We start from the raw sequence: 23,109 nt of genomic DNA on the forward strand, positions 1-23,109 counted from the left end.
TATCAAGGGGTAAAATCTAAGAATCATTGGTAAAAATCTACCATGACTTGAGCAGCTGGTGGTGCTATTTCCTGACATTGGAAAAACCGGTATTTTGTTACTGTTATATGGCAGGGCTTCATGGAGATTTCCCAAATAAAATAACAGGCTCAAAGAAGTTCATATTTACCAAGAAGCATTAAAATGATACTGAAATAATACTCTAAAATTAAGTATAATACTTTTGCAGCAGTATTTTGGTGCTCCATAACCTATTAATAAGCATTCCGCTAGATTATGGTCAAGCACTACCTATTACCACCACCCAAGCAAAGTCCTCATCAAAAAGGCTTATAGGTTTTTGGTCAGTCCTTCATAGTCTGAAAAGTTGACAAGAAAAGCATTCACTTAAAGTCTTCTACAGAAGAGTATCTCAAAGGGTCAGGGTGTACAGTGGTAGAGTGCTTGCTTAGCACACACAAAGCCTTGAGTCCAAACCCCAGCACTAAGGAGGCAGAGGCAGGAAGACCATAAGGTTAGGTCATCTTTGGATACACAGCAAGTTCAGGGCCAACCCTGGGGTCCATGAGAAAGAAAAGCAGCAAAGACTGCTATGCTCAGTCCCCCCACCCCGTGTCTGTTGCGATGTTTCTGCAATGAGTTTCATAAAGCTTTGTCAACAGCAGCCAGATAAGAGACTGCGTCAACAGGAAGTGCCTTAGCACCAGCAACCATCACACTGCTGAGAGCCACCTACATCAGTTGAGTGGTTCTGGATTAAGATTCTTTCAGGAATAGCCCAGCATTAGTTTACATGCATTCTTCAAGGGCCTGCATGCCTTCCCTTCCAGGACAGCACTTGCATGTAATGGTAAGTGCCAGCCAAATTTATGGAGGAATCAAAATAACCTTTCTGATGAAGTCAGAAGACCGTGATGCTGATGCTGAACCCATTACTCAGTTGAGACAATAATAAATCGGAGGCAATGGTTTTAGGGTTTTTGTTTTGTTTTCAACATAGGGTCTCACTCTACTCCACGCTGACCTGGAACTTACTCTGTAGTCCCAGGATGGCCTCAAACTCACAATAGTCCACCCACCTTTGCCTCCTTTGAGCGTTGGGACCAAAGGTGTATTCAACCACCACCTCTGGCCTTTTATTTTGTTATTGGGGGGGGAGTTGGGAGCAATGTCCATTGTATCTAGGCCTTGCATCCAGATCCTGAGGCCAAAAACTCTGATGATTATGATGGAGAAGGGTATGATATGGAGGTACAGAAAAAAGGACAAGGGATAGACTACATTTAATACTTATGAAGGACTATCCCATTTAACAACAGAAGGGCAAGCCACATTGGAGAGATTACAAGGAATGTTTTTTCAGTCTGTGAACAGTCAATATAATATAGCTAGAATCCAGACAGAAGATCCAGTAAAAGATGGTAAAGATGTTCATCACTGAAGATGATTTATGCTGTTATGAGATTCTGTTCAAACTGTAGGAAAGAACTTGGTGCCTTTTCATTCTGGAGTAGATTTGATTAAAGGCTTTCTTCTTTCTTCAAAGCTCACTTAAACCTCAAGACAAACTACACTGAGACAAAAGGTTGTCAGCAGCAGAAGAAAGCTTTAGTGTTTTGTTTTGTTTCAAGAAACGAAAGGTATGGTGGTGCACACCTTTAATGCCAGCACTTGGGAGGCAGAAGTAGGAGGATCACAATGAGTTCAAGGCCACCCTGAGACTGCATAGTAAATTCTAAGTCAACCTGGGCTAGAGCAAGACCCTACCTGGAAAAACCACAAAGAAGTAAAAAGAAAATATTGAGCAAAGAAAGGGTGAGGAGAGATGTTATGAATAAGCCATATGGAAGTCTACATTTCTGGACAATGGCACATCCAGAAGCCACAGATTGTCATGAGAAAATTTTCAGTGCCAGGCATGGGATACCTTCCAGTGAGTTGTTGACCAGGGAGGTCCCAGAAGCCCCTAAAACATTATAGACCACTGCCAAAGCTCTTAGTTTCCCACCAGAAATACATGGTAGGACCCTATTGCTGAAGACTCCACATTCTTGGGCTGCAAGGTCACTGAGAAACCACACAGGAGCCAAGCTGAAACTTCCTCCCTGTATACGAGCTGACAGAGAGCTGGAAAAGGCTATTCTGCAAGCAGCCCTATGAGAGAGAGAGGTCATCAGCAGTGATAAACAATAGTGGACACTGCAAGCCTCAAGTAGGCCAAAGTGGCATGTCCATTATGGAGAAAACCAACCAATCTCTAATTGGATTGGAGGCCCACTCCATGGGAGGGAACCTGGTACCAAACACCTAGTCAAAAGACTATGATAGGGGTGGTCATGAGTCCTAGGGATTTTGCCTACTATTGTCTGCTTAAATGCACATATTATGTTCACAAAACTGCCTTGTAAGCACTTCTCTTAACATTCATACCCGTATATTAATGCTGCTGTCACTACTGGTTAGAGAAGCTTCTCATTTCAGATGGTAGTGACCATCTAATGGCTCAAAAGGCACCATGGTGCTGAGAAAAAGTGACTGAGGAGTGCTCAGCACTGAAACATCTCTATCATACCTTCTAAGGCTCAGGATCCATTGCGGAAGAGGTGGCAAAAAGAATTTAAGAGCCAAAGGAAGGGTAGGAGTGCTTACAATGCAATCTTCCAGACACAAAATGGCCTGGATATCCATGACCTCACAGTGCCTGGTATTACTTACACAAGAACTTCATAATAGGAGGAAAAGATGATGACATCAAAAAGAGAGAGAGAGACTGATTGAGAGGGAAGGGAATATAATAGAGAGTGGATTTGTGAAGGGGAAAGTAGGGAAGAGGAGGAAATTACCATGGCATATTCTCCATAATTATGGAAGTTGCCAATAAAAAGTTAAAAAAAAAAATTATGTATTTATTTGAGAGTGAGGGAGAAGCAGAAAGAGGGAAAATGGGTGTGCCAAGGCCTCTAGCCACTACAAACTCCAGATGCATGTGCCACCTTGTACATCTGGCTTTATGTGGGCACTAGGGAATCAAACCTAGTTCCTTTGGCTTTGCATCTCTCCAACCCAAGAAACTTTTACTAACAAAAGTGAATAATGGGCTGGAAGAATGGCTTAGTGGTTAAGGCATTTGCCTACAAAACCAAAGGACCCAGGTTTGAATCAGGACCCACGTTAGCCAGATGCACAGGGGGCGCATGCATCCAGAGTTTGTTTGCAGTGGCTGGAGGGCCTGGTGCACCCATTCTCTCTGTCTCTCCCTCTCCCCCTCCCTTTTTCTCTGTCAAATAAATAAAATAAAATATTTTAAAAGTTAGTAATAATTTATCCTATTTCCATACTTCCTGAGTCGAGGTGTCCCCTGAGCAGATCTCTAACACTGCCTTTGCTGTATACACAACTGTCTGCTGGCAGGCCTGGGTGGTGAAACACTGAGGGGCTTGGGCTGTGGGTCTCCTGGGTGCTTAGACAGAGGCTAAGTTCAGATACCTCTCTGTGGTCTAAGGATCTCCCAAAGGGAATGGCAGAGATCTCAGAGATCAGCTTATGTCATTTTCCAGAGGTGAGGGATCAGACTGATTAATTCAGCATGGAAATCCCAACTACATATCCACCCTGGCACAAGTGCTTCCTGCTAGCTTCTGCTCCTGCCTGTTCACTAGTCTGCTATGTCAGGGTCTCCCAGGTCACACCCTGAAGGTCCACCCTCTTAGTTTTCTGTTACAGAGAACATAATCTGATCAAGTCTTTAAAGTACTTCCATATCATAGTTTAACAAATGAATCTAGGTTTTCTTTAAAATGTGTGTGTGTGTGTGCACGCACACACACACACACACACACATGTATTTTATACTTCACTCCTCAGAAGAAACAGGGTCACACCAGGAATAGATGGCAAGACCCTATTGCTGAAGACTCCACATACTTGGGGCTGCAAGGTCACTGAGAAATACTGCTGGAGCTGAGCTAAAAACCTCCTCCATGTAGACCAGCTGACAGAAAGCTGGAAGAAGCCATTCTGCATGCAGTTCAATGGGAGAGAGAGAGAAATCACCAGTGAAGATACTCAACAGTGGACACTGCAAGCCTTATACTTGGTCAGCCAGGCCAAATGAGCCAACAGGTGCAATAGTGACACATCTGTCATGGTGGAAACCAACTGCCCTCTAATTGGACTGGAGGCCCACTCCATGGGAGGGAATACATCCTTGATGCTGAAAACTTAAAACAGGGGTAGTCATGAGCCCTAGGGGTATAACATCTGCTGCTGTCTGGATAAATATATATACTATGTTTATCAAACTGCCCATTAAGCACTTCTCTTAATGTTTATTAATGCTACTCTCACTTTTGGTAGGTAAAGAATCTTCTCTTTTCAGATGGCAGTGACCTTGGGATGATTCAGAAGGCATCATGGTGCTGGAAAGAAGTGACAGAGAAGTGCACAGCACTGCAATATCTCTATCACACCTTCCAAGGCTCAGGGTCTATTGTGGAAGAGGTGGCGGAAAGAATATAAGAGCCAAAGGAAGGGTAGGACTCCATACAATGTGCTCCCCACAGACACAAAATGGCCTGGATATCCATGACCTCACAGTGCTTGACACTACCTATACAAGACCACCATAATAGGAAGAAAAGATCATGACATCAAAATAAAAGAGAGACTGATTGAAGAGGGGGAGGGGATATGATGGAGAGTGGAGTTTCAAAGGGGAAAGTGGTGGAAGGGAGGGCATTACCATGGGATATTTTTTTATGATCATGGAAGTTGTTAATAAAAAAAATTTTTGAAAAGAAAAAAAAAAGAAGAAACAGGGTCAGCTTTACATGCTCTCAATGACTCCAACATACAGGTATCACAGCTCCACGGATTTAATTCCACTTTTAAATTCTTTACCACCTCTTTAGTGCTCAAGAAATACTTAATAAATATGGGCTTATGGGGGCAGACAGAGTATTACCATGGGATATTTTTTATAATCATGGAAAATGTTAATAAAATTTGAGAAAAAAATATATAAAAATAAATAAATATGGGCTTAAAGTCGCTGGAGCTGGACATGGTTGTGCATGCCTTTTAATATCAGTACTGGGAAGTGAATTCCAGGTCAGCCTGGGCTACAGTGAGACCCTATCTAGAAAAACCAAACAACAACAACAAAAAGTAAGATACATGGTTCCTATGCTGTCCCCAAGCAATGCACCAGAAATGAACTATGGAGAGATAAATATCTAATTGTTCAATGACTTTGACCAATTATCTTTTTTTTGTTTTGTTTTGTTTTTTTGTTTTTCAAGGTAGGGTCTTGCCCTAGGTCAGACTGACCTGGAATTCACTATGTAATCTCAGGCTAGCCTTAAACTCACAAGTGATCCTCCTACCTCAGCCTCCCAAGGGCTGGGATTAAAGGCATGTGCCACCACTCCCTTTTTTTTAATATTTATTTACTTGAGAGAACGGGGTGGGTAGGAAGAAAGATAGCTGCTACAAATGAACTCCAGATACATGTACCACTTTATATATCTATCTAGGTTTGCATGAGTACTGGGGAAATCAAACCTGGGCTGGCAGATTTTGCAAAAAAGCACCTTTAACCAATGAGCAACATCTCTAGTCCAGCTAGTTTTTATTTTTATTTTTTAATGAGAAAAAAAAGTCTGATACATTGGTACAAACCTATAATCACACACTTAGGAGGCTGAAGCTTGAAGAGGATCACAAGTTCAAGGACAGCCTGAATGACACAGAGCTTAATGATAGCCTGGACTATATAGTGAGGCCATCTTTAAAATAAATTTAAAAAAAAATTTTAATCCCAGCACTTAGGAGGCAGAGGTAGGAGGATCACCATGAGTTCGAGGCCACGCTGAGACTACATAGTGCATTCCAGGTCAGCCTGGGCTAGAGTGAGACCTTACCTTGAGAAACCTAACTAAATAAATGACTAAATTTTAAAAAAAAAATTAAGATAGGGCATTAGAGAAACTCAAAAATCCATTAAAGCTACCAATACTGGGCTGGAGAAATGGCTTAGTGGTTAAGGCACTTGCCTGACAAGCCTAAGGACAATTCCCCAGGTCCCACATAAGCCAGATGCACAAGATGACACACGTGTCTGGAGTTCATTTGCAGAAGCTAGAGGCCCTGGCATGCCCATTCTCTCTCTCTCTCAAATAAATAAATAAAAAATTTTTTAAAAAATTAAGCTATCTGGGAATTTCCCAATCTGAGAGAGCTGAACAATACCAGATGCTCCTTTATTCAGTCACTTTGAAAAGTAATTTACAACAAAGTACAAAGGCTCTGTGAACTGTCTGCTGCCAGTCCATCTGTCTTTCTCTCCAACCCCATTACTACCAAGCGTACTTACTAGCTGAATACATACAGCATCTATCACTTCACACTTTCTGTATGTTGGGAATTTGAGGGGACACCGGGAGAGGGCAGTTTAGATTCTGAAGTTGCAAGTAAGAGCTTGGCCAGGCTAATGACATTAGTATCTGAAAATGATTCTAGCTGGAAGATCTGCTTCCTAGAAGACTCTCTCACATAGCTTCTGGTATAAGTCTCAGTATCCTAGCTTGGCATGGTGGCGCACATCTTTAGTCCCAGCACTCAGGAGGCTAAGGTAGAAGGATCACCATGAGTTCAAGGCCAGCTTGTGCTATGGAGTCCCAGGTCAACCAGGACTGAAATGAGATCCTTTAAAAAAAAGGATTCAGGAAAGTGGGGAGAGGGAGGGCATTACCATGGGATATTTTTTATAATCATGGAAGTTGTTAATAAAAAATTGGAAAAAAAAAGGATTCAGTGTGTGTTGGAGAAATGGCTCAGTGGTTAAGGCACTTGCCTGCCAAGCCTAAGGACCAGAGTTCAATTCCCCAGTACCCACGTATAGCCAGATGCACAAAGTGGCACATGTGTCTAAAGTTTATTTGCAATGCCTAGAAGCCCTGGTACATCTGTTCTCTATCTTCCTCTTTCTCTCAAATAAATAAATATTTTTTAAAAAGATTCAAGGGCTGGTGAGACGGCTCAGCAGTTAAGGCGCTTTCCTGCACTACCTAAGGACCCAGGTTCAATTCCCCAGTACCTATGTAAAACCAGCACACAGTGGCACATCATCTAGAATTCATCTGCAGAGGTTAGAGGCCCTGGTACACACATTCTCTCTCTATCCGCCTCTCTCCCTCTCTCTTTCTCTCTCTGTCAAATTTTTTTTTTAATTTTTAAAAGATTCAGTATTGGGGCTGGGGAAATAGCTTAGCAGTTAAGGCATTTGCCTGCAAAGCCTAAGGACCAGGTTCGATACCCCAGGACCCACGTAAGCCAGCTGCATAAGGGGGCACATACGTATGGAGTTCGTTTGCAGTGGTTAAAGGCCCTGGCATGCCCAATCTTTTTTTTCTCAAATAAATAAATAAATTAAAAAAAAAAAAAAGATCCAGTATCATCACAATGTGCCAACTGCCTTTTCAAAGAACAAATGAGCAAAACAAAAGATATAATAACCTATAAAGCATAGCTTCACAAGCCACATTAACCTTTGCAGCGTTCTAATTGATTATAGAAGCAGGCTCTTTTCAATGTAGGAGGAAACTAAATATGAACATAAATATCAGGGTGGAGACCACTAGGAGTTGCTGTGGAGGCTAACTTCCTCACCTGAAGTATCACAAGTACATGTTACAGAGATGGACAAAAAATAAAAATGGGCCAAGCATGGTGGAACATGCCTTTAATCTTAGCACTTGGGAGGCAGATGGCAGGAGGATCGCCGTGAGTTCAAGGCCACCCTGAGAATACAGAGTGAATTCCAGGTCAGCCTGGGCTACAGCAAAAAAAAAAAAACAACAAAAAAAAACCTACCTTGGAGAAAAAAGCCAATAATAATAATAATAATAATAATAATAATAATAATAATAATAAAAAAAATAAATAAATATGGCCAGGCGTGGTGGTGCACGCCTTTAATCTCAGCACTCGGGAGGCAGAGGTAGGAGGATCACTGTGAGTTTCAGGCCACCCTGAGAATACACAGTGAATTCCAGGTCAGCCTGAGCTAGAGCGAGACCCTACTTTGGAAAACCAAAAAAATAATAATAAATAAATAAATAAAAATGGTCCTGGGATAGAGCAATACCCTACCTCAAAAACACCAAAACTGGGTGAGAGAGATGGCTTAGCAGTTAAGGCAATTGTCTGCAAAGCCAAAGGATCCCAGTTTGATTCCCCAGGACCCACGTAAGCCAGAGGCACAAGGGCGCACATGCATCTGGAGCTCATTTGCAGTGGCTGGAGGCCCTGGCATGCCCACTTGCTCTCGCTTTCTCCCTCTTTCTTTTGCTCTCTCAAATAAATAAATCAATTAATTAAAATTTTAAGACACCAAAACAAAATAAAATAAAATGGTAAGTCAATTAATCTGCTTATCTGAATGTGCTTCTGCAGAAATTTAGGAACAGCTGACTTTATGTCCTGCTTGGTTTTTTTGGAGTGAGGGTTTGAGGAGTATCTTACTCTATCCCAAGGCTAACCTGGAACTCTCTCTGTAGTCCTAGGCTGACCTTGAACTCACAGCAATCCTTCTGAAACCTCTGCCTCCCAAGTACTGTAATTAAAGGCAATGTGACACCATGCCAGACTCCTTTTTTTGTTTGGTTTGGTTTGGTTTTCTTGAGACAGGATCTCAATGGAACTTACTATATAGCCTAGGCTAGCTTCAAATTTGCTGCCTCCCTCAAGTGCTGGGACTACAGGCATATGCCACAACACCTGGCTTCATTCAATCATTCCAATGATTATAAGAATTTGCGGACTGGAGAGATGGCTTAACAGTTAAGGCACTTGCCTACGAACCCTAAGGACCCATGTTCAGCTCTCCAGATCCCATGTAAGCCAGAGAAACAAAGGTGAGACAAGCACAAGGTCTCACATGCCCACTAGGTAGCACACGCAACTGGAGTTTGATTGCAGTGGCTGAAGCTCTGGCGCACCAATTCCCTCTCTGCCTCTCTCTCTAAAAATAAAACATTAAAAAAATAGATTTTGTGCTGACATTATGCATATGTATGAAAATGGCTAATAAAAAATTGAGGCATAAAGCCAGACAAGGTGGCTAGCGCCTTTAATCCCAGCACTGACTTTGAGGCCAGCGTGGAACTACAAAGTGAAGTTTCAGTACACCCTGAGCTAGAATGAGACACTACCTCAAAAAGATCCTATCGTTTAAAAAAAAAAGAAAGAAAAAAGAAAAAGAAAAATTAAAGGAAAAAAAATATCAATTTAAACCCTCTTTTAAGATGGGCCAGGTTGGTGGACCCAGCAGCAGCAGCAGCAGAAGCAGCGGTGGATCCAGCAGCAGCAGCTTCAGCAGCAGCAGCGACAGATCCAGCAGAGGCAGCTTTAGAAGCAGCAGTTCCAACAGCGGGGGTGCTGATCTGCAGGGCCACAGTTGCCAGGCTCAGTTTGCCCCACAGGAAAAGCCAATGCCCAGCTCCAGAAATCAGAACAGCAGCCCAACGACCCAGGCAGCAACTTGACTGAGACCAAAATCATCCCAGGTAACTGGGATTGCACCAGGGAAGGGTCTCACTTGGTCACAAGCTGACTTGGATCCCTCAACAGACCAGAAATCTTATCCTCTTTGTTGATAGAGGATCTGGTTGTTATAATAACTACTCTTGCATACATACTTGGGGCTGTTTTTGATTGAATGTGTACAGTGTTTAGTTAACTTTTAGAATCTACCTGTATTTTATTCCACTCAGCCTACTTGAATACTCCCATAGCAGGGAAACTCAACCCCTAGGAGCACCTTTGTAGATACTCTGAGAGTCTTAAGAGCCACACCTAACACCTTAAGCTCCTACCCTGAAAATATATAACATCAAATCAATTGATACAGCTAAGAATACCCAGCTAGCTAGAATATCCAAGCATTAACTTAATCCAAGATGCAAAAATATATACATTATAACACAAGAAACACTAAAAAGCAAGACGATATAAATCCACCTAAAGTATTAATGCATCAGAAATGTCCTCCAGTGAGAACGAGTTAGAGGAAATGCCTAAGAAAGATTTCAAAAGAATGATTGTAAATATGTTCAAAGAAGTCAGGGAACAAATCAAAGGAGTCAAAGAGGAACTCAAAGAGGAAATCAAAGGAATCAAAGAAGATGCAGGACACCAATTCATGAAATAAAGAAGGCAATACAAGACATAAATAAGGAAATAGAAATAATAAAGAAAAACCAGTCAGAATTACTAGCAATGAAGAACACAGTTAATGAAATAAAAAACTCTGTAGAAAATCTCACCAGTAGAATGGATAAAGGAGAGGACAGAATATCTAAGCTAGAAGACCAGGTGGCAGATCTAATACAATCCAACAAAGAGAAAGACAAATTTATAAATATGAGTGGGAATTTCAAGATATTCGGGACACTATGAAAAGATCAAATATAAGAATTCAGGAGAAGGAGAAGAATTCCACTCCAAAGGCATAGTAGGCATCTTCAACAAAATCATAGAAGAAAATTTCCCCCAAATTGGGAAAGAGGTGCCAATGCAGATACAGGAAGCCTTTAGAACCCCAGCCAGACAAAACCTGGAAAGAACCTCTCCTTGCCATATTATAATCAAACTTCCAAACACACAAACCAAAGAAAAAATATTGAAAGCAGTTAGAGAGAAAAATCAAGTCACCTACAAAAGCAAGCCCATCAGGATTACAGCAGATTATTCAAATCAAATTTTAAAAGCCAGAAGGGCTTGGAGTGATATATTCCAAGTTCTGAAAGATAACAACTGTCAACCAAGGTTACTTTATTCTGCAAAGCTATCCATTCAAATAGATGGAGAAATAAAGACATTCCATGACAAAAGCAGGTTAAAGGAGTATTTGAAGACAAAACCAGCTCTACAGAAAATACTTGATAGAATCCTCCATGCTGAAGAAAAGGAAAAGCACATATATAAGGAACATAGAAAAAAACAAGCAATACTCAAATACTAGTTAACACAAGAGAGCACAGGTGGAACCGGAACAACAGCAACAGAAAAAATGGCAAACACAAATACACACCTTTCAATAATATCTCTTAAGATCAACGGCCTCAATGCCCCAACGAAAAGACATAGGTTTGCAGACTGGGTTAAAAAGCAGGATCCTACAATTTGTTGTCTCCAAGAATCTCACCTTTCTACAAAGGATAGACATTATCTTAGGGTGAAAGGTTGGAAGATGGTGTTTCAAGCAAATGGGCCTAGAAAACAAGCAGGGGTTGCTATCCTAATATCTGACAAGGTAGACTTCAGTCCAACGTTAGTCAAGAAAGATAAGGAAGGTCACTTTATATTGATTAAGGGCACACTCCAACAGGAGGACATTACAATCCTAAACATATATGCACCTAACATGGGGGCTCCCAAATTCATCAAACAAACGCTATTAGAACTAAGGTCACAGATAACATCAATTTATAATAGCTGGGCAATGGAACCAGCCTAGATGTCCCTCAACTGATGAGTGGATAATGAAGATGTGGCACATCTATACAATGGAGTTCTACTCAGCGGTAATGAAAAATGAAGTTAGGAGATTTGCAGAAAAATGGATGGACCTGGGAAGGATTATACTAAGTGAGGTAGCCCAGGCCCAGAAAGCCAAGCGCCACATGTTCTCTCTCATATGTGGATCCTATCTACAGATGATTGGGCTTCTGTGTGAGAAGGAAAATACTTAGTAGCAGAGGCCAGGAGACATAAAGGGAAGAGAAAGGAAGGGAGGAGGGTACTTAATAGGTTGGTATTGTATATATGTAAGTAGAATGATTGAGATGGGGAGGTAATATGATGGAGAATGGAATTTCAAAGGGGAAAGTAGGGGGGGAGGGAGGGAATTACCATGGATTTTTTTTTTATAATCATGGAAAATGCTAATAAAAATTTTAAAATAAATAAATAAAAAGATGGGCCAGGTGGTACATGCCTTTAATCCCAGCACTTGGGAAAAATAAATAGGAGGATTACCATGAGTTCAAGGTCAGCCTGGGACTAGAGTGACTTCCAAGGAGGCTTAGGCTAGTGGGACCCTACCTTGAAAAACCAAAAAATAAAAATAAACCCTTTTATAGTTTTTATCTTAAAAGTAAATCCTAGAGCCGGGCATGGTGGTGCACGCCTTTAATCCCAACACACAGGAGGCAGAGGTAGGAGGATCGCTGTGAGTTTGAGGCCACCCTGAGACTCCATAGTGAATTCCAGGTCAGCCTGGGCTAGAGTGAGACCCTATTTCGAAAAACAAAAAACAAAGAAAAATTGAAAAAAAAATTAATATTTGGAGCTGATGAGGTAGCATGTGTTTGTAATCCCAGTGCTGGGGAGGCAAACATGCCCTGCCCGGAGTCTGCCAACCAGCCAGACAAGCCTAAGTAGGCTAATTTCAGGACTTTAAGTAAGGGATCCTGTCTCACAAAAGAAGGACAGTACCTGAGGAATAACATTTAAAGTTATTCTGACCTCCACACACAAAATAACAGGTGGGACTGGAGGTATAGCTCAACACTGAAACACATGCTTAGCATTCACAAAGTCCTTAGTTGATCCCCAGCACCAAAAGAAAACTAAGTAAATGAATAAAATTTCACACTGTGTATATAAAAAAAAAACAAACTTTCTGGGCTTGAAAGATGGTTCACCAATGAAGGTACTTGCCTGCAAAGCTGAACTACCCAGGTTCAATTCCCCAGTACCCACATAAAGCCAACTGCACAGAGTATGCATGCATCTGGAGTTTGTGTGCAGCAGCTGGAGGCCCTGGTGCACCCATTTTCTACCCCCCAACCTTCCTCCTTCCCTCCCTCCTTGAAAATTAATATTTTTTTAAAGTTCCCATTTTGTAAGTCCAATAGTTTCTAAAGAAAAAGAAATAAAAGGAAAAAAGGAGAAAATCAATAGTTATCACAGCACAATTATATGTTTTTTATATCAGGTAGATAGCAAATTTGGGGGGGGGGGATGGAGAAGCATTAAGGCAGAGTCTCACTCTAGCCCAAGATGATCTGGAACTCAATGTGCAACTCCAGGCTGGCCTCAAATCCACTGTGCTTCTCCTACCTCAGCCTCCTGAGTGCTAAGATTAAAGGTGTGAGCCACTGGGTAGTTTGAATGTATGTCCCCCCATAGATTCAGGTGTTTTATTAAGCTTGTAATTTGGATCTCCAGCTGCTGGGCTGAAGGAGACTGCACTGGGGGCAAATCCTGGGTTACAGCCCAAAGGTGTGTTTGGGGGAAGATCTATTTCCAGCTCAAAGATAGGCAGAGAGGGCTGAGTTCTGCCTGGGGTCCCTGCTTGCTACCAGTTTGTGCTTGCTGCTTGGTGTGTGCTGGTGTTGGTATTTTGCTTGCTTCAGTTGTTCTCTGCTTGGATATGTGAAAGGGGGCCAGCTTCTTCTGCTACTATGGACCCTCTTGTAGCTATGTAAACTGAAACAAATCCCTTCCTCCCCTGAACTGTGCCTAATTTGGATGCTCATCCCAGCAACACAGAAGTGACTATAACAGCCACTCTGTCCAACACAAACAGAATTTTTAACAAGGCTAACAGAAGCATGCAATTCTAAATAATTCTGGTTACAATACTTTTAGGCTTTCGAGCTCACTGTTGAAGTTCCAGTCTGCTTGGACTCCCATCATTCACTGCACACATGACCAGGTCTACCTGTTTCCTTTTATCCAAAAACTATTTACAAACAAAACATACTTTATTACCACTTCTTCCCTCCAAATATTTTATTTTATTTTTATGAGAGAGAGAGACCTCTGAGACACAGAGAGAGAGGAAGAAATGGCATGCCAGGGCCTCTAGCCACTGCAATCAAACTCCAGACTGTGTGCCATCTTGTGCGCATGTGAGACCTTGCGCACTTCATTACCTTGTGTGTCTGGCTTACTTGGATCTGGAGAGTCAAACATGGGACGTTAGGCTTTGCAGGCAATCACCCTAACCACTAAGCAATCTCTCTAGCCCCCTCCAAATCTTTTTCTCCACTGAATTCACTCTATTAATGATTGGCACAGGTACACTATTATCCAACAGTCTTATGCTATGTACATAGCAAATACACTTATTTCATTTCCTTTTAGTTTCTCCCTCAAGAATATTCACCTTTTGGAAGAGATGGCAGAAAGAATGCAACAGCCAAAAGAAGGGTAGGACTCCTTACAATGAGCTCCCTCCAGACATAAAATGGCCTGGATATCCTTGGCCTCACAGTGCCTGACACTACCTACACAAGACCAGCATAAGAGAAGGAAAAAATCATGACATCAAAATAAAAGAGAGACTGATTGAGATGGAGAGGGGATATGATGGAGAATGGAATTTCAACGGGGAAAGTGGTGGGGGGAGAAGGAAGGTATTACCAATGGATACTTTTTATAATCATGGGAGTTGTTAATAAAAATTGAGAAAAAAAAGAATATTCATCTTTCAAATAGACTGGCTTACTCTAGGTTTTCTCTATCTCAAATCTTGAAGCCAACTGGGCTAAAATAATCTTTCTAAAATTCATTTCTGATTTGTTATTCAAGCTGCCTTCTGATCAGCTATTGGAATATAAAATGTATTATCAATTGGGGAAAATTGTTTTAACACTGTATGCTCTTTAATATTTTTTATTTATTTGCAAGAAGAAAGAGACAGAGAGATTGGGTGTTCCAGGTCCTCCAGCCACTACAAAAGAATTCCAGATGCATGTGCCATCTTGTGCATCTGACTTTACATACATACTGGGGAATCAAACCTGGGTCGTTAGGCTTTTGCAAGCAAGTGCCTTAACTGCTGAGCCATCTCTCCAGCCCATATCTGTGTTTATTAATCAGTATGAATATGCCAACTTGTTTATCCATTCTCCCATTTGGCTACTATGAATAAAGGTACAATGAACATTTGACTACAAAATTAGTTTGCAGATAGACTGGAATTTATTTTTGACATAGCAACAGATTGATACCAGGCCAAAGATAACAGCACTAATCATTTGAGCACCAATTTAAAGCTACAATCCGCACCCTCATTTCTACATCAGCTCTGATAACTTTCCTACAAACAAAAACAGACCTTTAAAAAAGTAATTATTAGCTGGGCATAGTGGCACACACCTATAATCCCAACACTCGGGAGGTAGAAGTAGGAAGATCGCCATGAGTTCAAGGCCACCCTGAGACTCCATAGTGAATTCCAGGCCAGCCTGGGCTAGAGTGAAACCCTACCTTGAAAAACCAAAAAAAAAAGTAATTATCTTTAAGAAAGCCAGTTCATTTCCTATTTTTCATCAGTGACCTCTTCAAAAAACACAGGGAACTAGCAGTTCCTTGAAGAGTCTTAATAATGAACTTACAAAACAATGAACAGTAAACCCAACAATGAAAGCCCAGTTTAGGGCCAGTTTAACCAGCTTTCAGGAAAACTCAGAATGCAACTGTGAGAGTTGAAGAACAATAAACAAATCCTAGACCCACATTGTTTTTGATTACTTAAAAGGGTAAACTACAATGATAGAATGCTTGCCTAGCATGGTGCTGGGCAAGAATAAACTGCCAAATCTGCACAGGCTAGGAAGACTCTCTTGAAGCTGGATTACAGCTGGACATGCAAGGGGCACATGCATCTGGAATTCATTTCCAGTGGCAAAGAGACCCTGGGGAGCCAATTCTCTGTCTGCCTCTTTCTGCCTGCCTGTCTGTGTCTGTCTGTCTGTCTCTGTCTCTCCCTCTCAATAAATAACACACCAGTCAATTGTAATAAGGAGCAATGGGATAGCCCTTTCAGAGGACACTTGAGGAGCGACAGTCAACAGGTTCTAGCTATAAATCTCAAAATTCACTGACATGTTTCTAATAAAGAAAGACTGTCATACCACCATAATAAACAGTAATTGCCAAGGTCATCTCTGACTGATATCTTGAATTTTATATTCAAACATAAAGTGAAATAATTTGTAGAGTAGAGGTGACAACCAGCTAGCTGGAGAGGGCAGACTATACACATGATGAAGATATAGGTGACCTAAGAGACAAAATATGTCACTGTACATACCAAAAGGACCCATCTCTCATTAGCCAACAGTACTCTTTCCTTGAGGTCCCAGATCACCTCAAGTTGGCCTCAACTCTCCAGGCAGAAAACTGAGATACTAGAGGCAACCTCAAACAGCCCAGACCTGACCACACACTCAAATCACTGGGGCTACTCTAAAAAATATGGATAGTAATCTATGGAGATAGAAATCAGAATAGCAGATGACTCTGAGCAGGGACATCAAAGAAAAAGGTACAAAGAAATTTTCTAGGATTTCTATCATGTTCTCACTCTTGTGTCAGTTACATGGTAAAAATCACTATTTACTTAAATTTTGTGTATTTTGTTATTATAGTAACACTAATAATTTTAGGTGGGTTTTTGTGGTGGAGGTTTTTTGTGGTAAAGGTTTTGCTTTCTTTTTGGTGTCTATGTGCACGAATGAGTGAATGCCAGCCTATCTCACAGCAAACATGTGGAGGTCACAGGACCACCTTGGGTGTTGGTCCTCACCTTCCACCTTGTTGGAGGCAGAGTCTTTCAAATGTTTGCTTCTGGACAATTCTCCAGTCTCTACTTCCCTTCTCGAAGCAGCTGTGCTGGGATTATAGATTCTAGTGCTACATCAAGCTCCAGTGTGGGTCCTAGGGATCTGAACTCAGGGAGTACCACTTGACCAGCAAGGGCCTGATTCACTGAGCCATCTACCCTGCTCTTGTTTGTTTTATCTTGAGATATGATCCACGTAGCTCAGGCTGGCCATGTGGCTACTAAGGTGTACACCACCATACACAATTTGTTTTTAACTTTTCTTAATGACAACTGTCATAAATGTACATTATGTACCTTTTACTTTTTTCCATTTTTTTAAATGTTTTATTAGAGAGAAGCAGAGAGAGAGAACAGGTGCACCAAGGCCTCTAGCCAATGCAAACAAACTCCAGACGCACGTGCCACCTTGTGCGTCTGGCTTTACATGGGTCCTGGAGAACTGAGCCTAGGTCCTTTGGCTTTGCAGGCAAGCACCTTAATCAGTAAGCCATCTCTCCAGCCCCTTTTTCTCTTTTTTCAAGGAGGCATCTCACTCTAGCCCCAAGCTGACCTGGAACTCACTCTGCAGTCCCAGGCTGGCCTCAAACTCACAGCAATCCTCCTACCTCTGCTTTCCAAGTGCTGGGATTAAAGGTGTGGGCCACCACAGCCAGCTTCTATAACAAGCCTTTTGTTTGTTTGTTTGCACTAGTCTAAGGCCTGAAGCCAGGTCAGCATGGGCTGGAGTGAGACCCTACCTCAGAAAAAAAAAATAACAGTTTTTTTTTTATTTATTTAGATGAGAGAAAGACTGGAAGAGAGTGAATAAGGACATGTTAGGGACTCCTGTCGCTACAAATGAATTCCAGATGCTTGTGTCACTTTGTGAATCTGGTTTTACGTGGGTTCTAGGGAATCAAGCCCAGGCTGACAGGCTTTGCAAGCAAGCACCTTTAATTAACATCTGAGCCATCCTCCAGCCCTAATTTACTTTTCTGTTGTTCATGTTTGGGTTTTACTTCTATTTTGTTTTTGTTTGTTTGTTTGTTGAAGTAGGGTGTCACTCTAATCTAAGCAGACCTAAAACTCACTCTGTAGCCCAGGCTACCTCAAACTCACACCTGGGCTTCAGTGTGGAAATTAAAAAGACCATAAACCACCATGCCTGGTATGCCTAATATATGTGCATAATTCCTTACTAACAGCACATCCAATTGATGTGCTGCTGGAGATCCACGGTCAGTGCATGCTTGGCAAGCACTCTACCTAGTGAGCTATCTCCCCAGCCCAGCACCAACAGGTTTATTTGTTGTTGTTTTTTTTTTTTTTTTGAGGTAGAGTTTTGCTCTAGCCCAGGATGGCCTGAAATTCACTATGTAGTCTCAAAGTGGCCTTAAACTCATGGGGATCCTACTTCTGCCTCCCAAATGCTGGGATTAAAGGTGTGCACCACCATGCCCAGCTACCAACAGTTTTTTTTTAAACCCTACTTGGACTCAATTCCTAGATATAGGAACATTTTCTGTCTAGCAGCAGTTAGATGTTATTTCAAGTTCTCCATGAAATTTTAATGTGCAGTCGAGGTTGCGTGAGATTCTAGATTATAGGGTCAACCTAGAAGTCCGTAAATACTACTTTCAAGCTCAGGGCTTCAAGGTAGCTGTCAGTTGTCCACTGTAAACCATAAACAGACAACAAAGGGTTACCAAAGGCCTCTACTAATAAGGCTATAACGCCAAACTGAAAATTAACTAGGAGCAAGTAAACTATGCAAGAAAAAGAAAGCTTAAGAAACTACATTTAACATCTTACACAGACAAGAGAAGGCATGGCATCTATGAATCAAGAAAAGAGATGGGCTGGAGAGATGACTCAGTGGTTAAGGCACTTACTTGGAAAGCCTGCCAGCCTGAGTTCAATTCTCCAGTAACCTCATAAAGCCACACACACAAAGTGGCAATGCCTCTGGAGTTTGTTTGCAGTGGCCAGAGGCCCTGGAATGGACATATTCTTTCTTTTCTTTTCTCTTTGCAAATAAATAAATAAATAGACTATTTTTAAAAAATAAAAGAGCTGGGCGTGGTGGCACACGCCTTTAATCCCAGCACTCGGGAGGCAGAGGTAGGAGGATCGCCATGAGTTCAAGGCCACCCTGAGACTACAGAGTTAATTCCAGGTCAGCCTGGACCAGAGTGAGACCCTACCTCAAAAAAAAAAAAAAAATTAAAATAAATAAATAAATAAATAAAAGAGAACAGATGGATAACTGACTGGCTAGAAGAGAGGAAGCTGAACATACCAGCTTGCAGAAAATATAGTCAACTGAGTGCTAGAGAGATGACATAGTGGTTAAGGTGCTTGCCTGCAAAGCCTAAGGACCCAGCACCCTCATAAAGCCAGATACACATGGTGGTGCATGCATCTGGAGTTCCTCTGCAATGGCTGGAGGCCCTGGCATGCCCATCTTTTACCTTTCTCTCTCTAATAAATGAAATATTTTAAAATATTTTTTAAAAAAAGAAGAGCCAGGCATGGTGGTGCATGCCTCTAATTCCAGCATTCAGGAGGCAGAGGTAGTAGCATCATCATGAGTTCAAGGCCACCCTGAGACCACACAGTGAATTCCAGGTCACCCTGAGCTATAGAGAGACCCTACCTCAAAAAAAAAAAAAAAAAAAAAAAAAAAAACGAACAGCAGCTGCTGCTGCTTTGGCTCACTCAGAACCAGGTCAGTGGTAGAGGGCACAGGGCTAAAGAGATTTAGAGATTTAGCCTGTGTGGGGTTCTCTTTTTTTTTGGGGGGGGGCGTTCAAGGTAGGGTTTCACTGTAGCCCAGGCTGACTTGGAATTCACTACTTAGTCTTAGGGTGGCCTTGAACTCACTGCGATCCTCCTACTCCTGCCTCCCAAGTGCTGGGATTAAAGGCTTGTGCCACTGTGCACAGCTTGTGAAGAGTAGACTCTCTAGGTTCCCTTTTTCACTATCTTCCCTACCTATCCTCTTCTAATTTATTCCTAGAAAACAAGACCTAGAGAGACTCTAGGCTAAAAGCCAAGGGATTAGGCAGAAGTGCTTTTAGCAAATAGCAGCCCACCTCCTGCTGCCAGGCTTAGATAGGAGGGCCCCATTATCCACCAGAGATACAGTCCAAGATATCCAGTGGCTACCTTAGACCTCCCAGCAGAACTAATCACACAATGTGGCCCAAAAGTGTGGTCGGAATGCTGCTGCAGAACTAACAAACTTCTTTTTCCTTCTTCATTTCACAGATTGAAGATTTGTTCTTGTGTAGATCTCAGCAACCTTATGATATGACGTTTTCTTTCTGTATTAAGTCAAAAACATCCATGTTTTTACTTGAAAGAGGAACTTTCATGGCTTCACATTTGGCACATCCAAATTCCCAACATCACCACTTTCACAAAGGTACTTGAACACAGCACTGCAACATCAAGGCTGATCTGATAACCAACCCAATGGGCTACTAAGAGCACATACAGCCTAGACAAAGGAGTGACTGGAATCCCACTTAAATGGAGGTCAGCTCAAGATTTCATCATACCGGTTCTGTAAACCAGGTCAAAAGGTGGTGGCTAGGAAGGTCATAGGCCCTAGAGGGGAAATCTACTACTGATGTTATGCTAATTGGACAATGTTACCAAACTGCCTTCTAAATATTTATGTTTAGACCCACAGATTAGTGCTGCTCTCAGCCTTCAATTCTAGAAGTTTCTTTTTGCAGGGGGCAGAGGTAAATGCAGACGCACAAAGCTGGCCAAAGTGCTGAGAATAAGTGAGCATTGTGTGCACAGGCCTAAATGGAAAATCTATAACATCCTGTCCTAGACTAAGGGAACATAATGAAGAGGGGGCAGAAAGAATGTACTCGCTGGAGGACGGTGAGCGGTGCTGTAGAACACTGTCTTCCGGATACAACATGGCTAATACGTTCACAAAGTCACTGAAGCTGTGGTTTCATGCCCAGACTGAGGCTGTCAACATTCCAACATGGATGGGGCTCATGAGACCCCACACCTCCCATAGGAACCACTGACTGTTAATGGCTGCTGGTTCTTCAGTGGTGTAGCCACAAGTAAGTTGTCCATACTTTTAAATAAATAATTCCCCACTCATGCAAGCAACCCTAGGGAGCCCATTCTCATTCTTTTTGCTTGCCTGTTTTCTCTCGATTTAGTTGCAAATAAATTGGGCTGGAGAGAGGGCTTAGTGGTTAAGACGCTTGCCTGGGAAGTCTAAGGACCCAGGTTCGATTCTCCAGGTCCCACATAAGCCAGACGCACAAGGTGGCACATGCATCTGGAGTTTGTTTGCAGTGGCTAGAGACCCTGGCACACCCATTCTCTCTCCTCCTCCTCCTCTCTCTTTCTCAAATAAATAAAAATAAATCTTTTTACATTTTGTTTAAAATGGAACACAGCCAAACACGATGGTGCACGCCTGTAATCCCAGCACTCAGAAGGCAAAGGTAGGAGGAGCACCAAGAGTTTGAGGCCACCCTTACAGTACATAGTGAATTCCAGGTCAGCCTGAGCTAGAGTGAGACCCTACTTCCAAAAACAAAAATAAATTAAGAAGGAAAGAACAAACGAATGAACAGTAAACACTCTGTTAGTTATATATCCCACCCTAGTAATATTCCATTTCTTGGTCCCTGGTAGTTCACTTAATAAAAACAAAGTACTTTACCAATAACTGGTACGTCGATGAAATTTTACTAATAAAATTTTAGAAACAAGGGGATGGATAGATTATTTAGTGGTTAAGGCGCTTGCCAGCAAATTGAAAGCTACCCAGCTTCGATTCCGTAGTACCCACATAGCATCTGGAGTTTGCTTGCAGTGGCTGGAGGTCCTGACGCACCCATTCTCTCTCAAATAAATAAACTATTTTTTAAAACACTGGAAACAAAAAGAAAGCAAGCTGAACGTGGCTGGCGCCATGTTTTAGTCCTAGCTAAATAGGGAGGCTCAGGTAGTTGAGAATGCAGTGAGTTCGAGGTCAGCCTGGGCTGCAGTGATACCCTGCTTCGAAAAATAAAACTTCAAGAATGCTACTAACACATCATCTAGAAATAAAGATAAAAACTACCAATGGATCATATTTCCTCTAACTTCAGGAAGAACTGGAATTCATTCTTCGGGCGAAGAAAAAGAGTTATTATTCTGCAGGGTAACCGAAAGAAGGCATCTGTGCAAGGAAACAAACGCTGGCTGGGGCTTTTCACAAATCTCCTCTTAACAGCACAGAAGAAGGGCTTGGGAAGCGAGGGAAACGTTCCAAAAGTTCTGGCCAACTCCTCGGTAAAAAAAAAAAAAGAAAAGAAAGAAAAGAAAAAAAAAAGAAAAGGAAAAAGCACTTGGTTTAAAAGTCGGGAGAAATCAAAGCCGCCGGCTACACACATCCCAGCAGACAGCTCGGAGCTCCCGGAAAGCCTGCGGTTCCCCGGCGGCGGGCCCCGCTAGTCCAGGTGAGTGAGTCAGCGGCGGCCACCCGGTCACCTGGCTGGTCCCTCACCTGCGCGCAGCCGCCGCCAGCAAAAGCCCCGCGGCCACGCCAACTTTCCAGGTACAGACGGACGGACTGATGGACGGCCGGTGTCTCGCCTCGGGTCACCCAAAGAGAAGCGCGCCCCGGGGCCTCGCGGGAGGGATGAAGTACATCCCCTTCCCACCCCCACCCCGCCCCGGAGCCGCTCCCAGCGTCCCACGACCTCGCCGCAACTCCCGCGGAGCCCCGCCGGCGACTCTCTGCGCCCCGGAGAGGGAGGAGGCGAGGGGGCGCGGGGCCACCTAGGCCCCGGGGGGCCGGGCAAGTCCCGCTCGCGCCGCAAGTTTGGCGGCGCCTCGGCCCGGCCTGGCGCGACGCCCCTCACCTTGGAAACGTTGGGTGGACTTCGCCGTCAACATGAACTTCCCATCCGGCCGGCATCCGCGCCGCCGCGTCCCAGCGCCTCGGCCCCGCGCCGGCTGCTCCTCGCGTCTCCTCAGCCGAGCGCCCGCCGCCGCCGCCGCCCGCAGCCCCCCCACAGGCCCCCCTCGCACCCGGGCGCCCGCCAGCTCCTCCCGGCTCCGGCCAGGGCCGCGTCAGGAAAGCCCAGGGCGCAGGCGCGGCGGGGCCTTAAAGAGCCCCGGCCGCCTCTACCGCATAATGGGTTCGAGCAGGTTACTGGGCCCGGCGGGTTGGCGGAGAAAAGCAGAAGGCGAAGGGATTGGACCGAAGCGGGGAGCGGAGGGCGGGGAGAGAAAGAAAAAAAAAAAAAAAAAAAAGCTCTCCGCCTGTTCCTCCGCCCCCTCTTGCAAAGCACCAGCCCCCGGCCGTGCAAATTGCTGACTTCCCCGCTCGCTCGCTCGCCTGCTCGCCACACCCCTTGCACGGGAACGCGGCCGAGGACACACCCCCGGGGGCCCCGCCGGCGGGCCTCGCGTGGCCGGTGCACCGCCCACGCGCCCGGCTCGCAGGCCCCGGG

The 23,109-nt window shown here is 43.3% G+C and overlaps 1 protein-coding gene across 3 annotated transcripts in view; it reads right to left on the reverse strand.

Annotated features, from left to right (window-relative positions):
• The window catches only part of Evi5 (ecotropic viral integration site 5), a 171,088-nt gene extending 148,459 nt beyond the window's left edge, over nucleotides 1-22,629 (reverse strand). For all 3 annotated transcript variants that reach the window (XM_045138140.1, XM_045138139.1, XM_045138142.1), the window contains exon 1: nucleotides 22,516-22,629. The gene's annotated coding sequence lies outside the window, so the exon portion shown is untranslated. The remainder of the gene's footprint in view (nucleotides 1-22,515) is intronic.
• Nucleotides 22,630-23,109: the final 480 nt, after the last annotated feature.

This window comes from Jaculus jaculus, chromosome 19, assembly GCF_020740685.1.
Source record: "Jaculus jaculus isolate mJacJac1 chromosome 19, mJacJac1.mat.Y.cur, whole genome shotgun sequence".
NCBI lineage: Eukaryota > Metazoa > Chordata > Mammalia > Rodentia > Dipodidae > Jaculus > Jaculus jaculus.